The 4648-nt window shown below is 32.1% G+C and overlaps 1 long non-coding RNA gene across 1 annotated transcript; it reads left to right on the plus strand.

The window, feature by feature from the left end:
* The first annotated feature begins 929 nt into the window (after positions 1–929).
* LOC116087549 lies at positions 930–3353 on the plus strand. The gene is made up of 2 exons (XR_004117472.1): positions 930–999; positions 3228–3353. It is a non-coding gene; the product is annotated as an uncharacterized LOC116087549 (long non-coding RNA).
* Positions 3354–4648: the final 1295 nt, after the last annotated feature.

Here is a 4648-nt window from a genome sequence, read left to right on the forward strand (position 1 = left end):
ATTCTACAAATGAAGTAGAAAGTAATTATACTTTATCTTTCACAAGTAACAATGCCTTTATTATTTTATGTTCATATGGTATTTCAAACCTTCAAATTAGTTTCAAAGAAAAATTCTCTTAAATTGGGTTTCAATTGATAAAATATGCAAACATGCTTTTTTCAGAAATCTATTTAGGAAAGGGAGAAAAATCAGTGTATTTAAGTCTCAAAATTTGCTATTTAAAAACCTTTAACTTGATAAACAGAACAATTGGTGGCAACTCCTTTTACGAATTAAGACAATATTCAGCATAATAAAACATTCTATGAGATTATTTTTGAAACTTTAATAATTGTTTTTCTCTTTTCACCATTTAAAATCCTTTATTATTTTCTATTTTCATCACTACTAATTTTACTCTTTAATCTCACCTCATTATCTTGTCATTTAATATTTTCATCTTTCTTCTTATCCCAAGACATTTCTTGTCCTTAATATTCACATATTTGAACATTTCTCTCAGTTTAAATGTTTTGTCAACTGTCTATCTTTCTAACATCTGATGCTACATTTTATTAATATTTACTAATATAAAGTTATAGTCATCCCTAAGTCTATGATATAATATGCTCCTGTTATGTTTAAAATATTTAGTAAATCATTCTCTGAAACATTAAGTTTTTATAGATCTCGGAAGAAGTGTTTCCAAAAATTTATTTACTTAAATTATAATGTAGAATGTAACATGATTATCCTTCTCCTTACAGCCAATATTCATTATAAGCAAGTACATATCTTATTTATCTTTCTTGGTCTGGGTTATCTCACTCAGCAGGATTTTTGAAGTTCCATCCATTTGCCAGAAATATTCTGATGTCATTAAAAAAAGGTGAGTTATGTAAATTTACTTGATTCATTTTTTGTTTCTCAAAACCTTAAGGAATATCGTGACATATACTATGCGGAGTCCATTTTCCATCATCAACCATGAATGTAAGAAATTCATGGGCTTCAGAGGTAAGGCCTGCTAAATAGAATCACATAAATATGTTGCAAAAACATCTTTGATATTTTAAGTGATTTGATAATATCAGATCCTAATTTATTTATGCATGCATGTATGTAGATATGTATGTATTCCTCCACTCACTTAGGATATTTTGCTCTATCATCAACTCTTCTCAAAGGTGGCATTTCTTTATAACTGCTTATCTGATGGAAAATAAAGCCATTACATTTTGTAAATACCTGCTTTCCAACAATCAGAGGCAAATTTTAGGATGAATTATTCAAGCCTTAATCAATTTTAGAGCTAGTGGAACTTTCTCCAAATACAGTTGTGTCCAAAGAATTATTTTCTGATCTTTTTAAAAGTCTATGCTAGTTATATCACAATGCCTTTTTTCCAAATATTTAGTGGAATTCCATCTTATAATCATTTCTCTAATCTTTATACCTAGAGAAATGTTTTCTGAGTCCAGAGGAAGCCATAGGTTCACACATATTTCAGTATTTATCATTTTCCCATTATTATTGGAGACTCACAGAGAGAAAATCAAAAGTGTGAGTAGAAAAACACTGAGAGAGAGAGAGAGATGTCATAGCAGGGTCAGTAATACCTTAGATTACTTTCCACGTTCCCACTCCACATGTCTGAAATAAACATACAGTATGTGGATTATTGAATTTTGAAAAGTATGGTTAAAGAATGAGGGAACATGTATAAGAATAGCCATGATTGTAGAATCAGAAATCAAGGATCAGTCCATCTATGATGGCATCAGTGATTGTCAAAAGAACTAATGAAGGCTTAACCCAGTAATCAAAGTCCACATAACTACACAAAGGATATCTACTGATATCTTCTCAACTCTTGTTAAGAAGTGATGGAGAGCTCCTAGGGACTAAACCATTAACCATATAATACACATGGAGCAACCCTTGGCTCCAGCACATATGTATCAGAGGATGGCCTTGTTGGGCATCAATGGGAGGAGAGGCCCTTGGTCCTATGAAGGCTCAAAGCCCCAGTATAAGGGAATGCCAGAGCAGAGTGAGTGACTGGGTGGGTGGGTAAGCATCCTCATAGAAGCAGGGGAGAGGGGATGGGATAGAGAATTTCCAGAGTGGAAACCAGGAAAGGGGAATTACATTTTAAATGTAAATAAATAAAATATCCAATAAAAAATGTTTTGTGTTTAAAGACAATAGCATGAATGATAGAAGGAACCTTTTTGTTATTTAACTTTCTAATAATCTTGACAAGTTTCTTAGAAAAGTGATTTAAAGAATGATTTTGATTCATGGATCTAGGGATTTTAGTCTAACAAGGAGGGATAAGTATAGAGGATGAATCTTCTCAGTCCTCAGTAGAGAAAGCATGATATTCTAGCTTTTCACAACTCGCTGTGTCAAGAAGCAGTAGGTTCCTAAAAGATAGTGTGCATAAACCTCAAAGTCTGCTGCTCATGAAATGCCATGCCCGTCTTTTCCACCAGTGGGGACCAAGTATTCAAGCACATGAGCCTGTGGGGAACATTTCACACTCAAAACACCGGCCAAGTGAGATAGAATAAAATAATAAATAGGCTACTGCAATGCACATTAAAATGCATACTTAGACCTTCAAAGAGAAAACAACATTATTAAAACCATAAATCAAAACAGAAAAGGCAAATAAATGAAAACACTTTGAAAAAGCACATAAAGTAAACTTTACTATGCTTTTAGAAGCACCTCCAGAATCGTAGGGCAACCTTACAAGTGACAATGCAGAGTGATAGAAAAAGTTACAGAGACAAAGATAAAAAACCATAAAACTAAAATTCTTTAGTTATGGAAATAATGTGCTAAGGTACAGCCAAAGATTGAGTCAAGTTATGGCTTTCCTAGGACTATGCATACTTCTTAAAAGTTAATTACTTTGAAGAAATTTTAATGTGACATATCACCCTTAATATAAGGCAAGAGAAACTGGGGAAGTACAAATGTAAATGAATATTGTAAACTTTGTGATATAAGTAATAAAATGGGAAATTAGGACTTTTAAATTTATTTAAATGTATGTGGTGTGTGAAAGAATTCTTCCTTTATGTTAAAGGGCTATTCATCAGCTTATACAAAATTCAGTTTTTTAAACATTGTAAACAGTATTATTTTATTATGATGTAACAATAAATTTAAAAGACAAAAAATATGATGCAACTAATTCTGATGTTTCTCTGCTTTTTTTTTTTCCTTTTTAGATGGTCTGTCCATTGAGGAAATGGGGTTATTGGAACAATCTTCTCTAATGGGTTGATGAAAATCTATGTTTTTAAATCAGCAGTATTTTTAAGAAACTAAAATAAAATAGTTGGACACATAGTGCATCATAATGGCTTCTTCTTTTACTGTTTCCTTGACTGGAATGAAGTTTCCCTCTTTCTATTTTTTGGTACTTTGCAGCAATACTTCATTGGTGTTATTCTTTTTATATTTAGAAGTGATGCCCACTTTCTGAAATCTTTCATTGAATTTTGGTAAGACTAGATAAGTATAGAATTATTGTGAGAAGTCATTCCAGAAAGTACATTTTTACTGGGACAAAAGAGACTAATTCTGGTTTATTTCACAAGTATCAGACCAGGAAAGAGAAAATAATATCACAGGGTCAGAGAACTTGGTGGACATGCAAACACTTAGACTGATATTGTTAAAAATACAGAATCTTTTGACAGATATGTCCTTGATGACAGAAGCCTCATAACAAAGGAGCTCTCAGATTAGATAATACAAAGAAAAGCCCATCTGTCATATTTTACAAAATTTATACTTTTAGAAAGATATACACTCAAAAATCAATCAAATTATTTTGATTGTGTTCCATTATTCTGAAAATCTCATTGTGTTGACTAGAGGATTAAAGAAATAAAAGTGTGGTCTTTATATTTTTAACCACAAGGGAGAATGGAAGAGAAAAGAAAAAAATATATATCCTAAATCACGTGATGAGCTTGTTTTGAGAGCTGTTGGTTGTCTTTCCTGGTAGTCACAGTGCTCTCTCAGAGGTGAGTTACAGCTCTCCTGGCTCTCTTGGAATCATTAGAACTCATTTCAATTACACTCATTATTTCTTCTTCAGCTAATGTGAAAGCCATGTCTGATGCATAGCAATACTCGGAGGTAAAATCAGTCTTCCTAATGGTAAGGTGCCTGTGCAACTTCAGTTGGCATTACAGGTAATTTAGCATAAACATAGGTGTCCTCATTAAAAGTCACTGAGAGCACAATGACTCGCCAGAGAAATAATGTTATTTATTAATATGAAACTTCTTCATGCTACTTTTTATATGCTGCTTGTAAGACTATACACATATCTCTCCTAAAACAGAACAGTTTTTGAAAATTGGAGTAATTGTTATGTCTTTCTCTCAATAGAATAATCTTACATGGCAAAGAAGCTAGACATGCATGTTAGCAACATCATCTTGAGACACACATGAATATTTCTGAAATGAATTAATTTGTAACTCATATTTTTTACTACTCTTCCAAGTTTTCCAAATCAGGTAGAAGTAATGCTGACTTCATGTGTTTGGAAAACTTAATAACCTGAAACTATGAGCTTCACTTTCTATAAAATTATTTGTTTTGATAATCTCTTTGAAATTATGTGATTGCCTTG

Source organism: Mastomys coucha, unplaced genomic scaffold, assembly GCF_008632895.1.
Source record: "Mastomys coucha isolate ucsf_1 unplaced genomic scaffold, UCSF_Mcou_1 pScaffold13, whole genome shotgun sequence".
Lineage (NCBI taxonomy): Eukaryota > Metazoa > Chordata > Mammalia > Rodentia > Muridae > Mastomys > Mastomys coucha.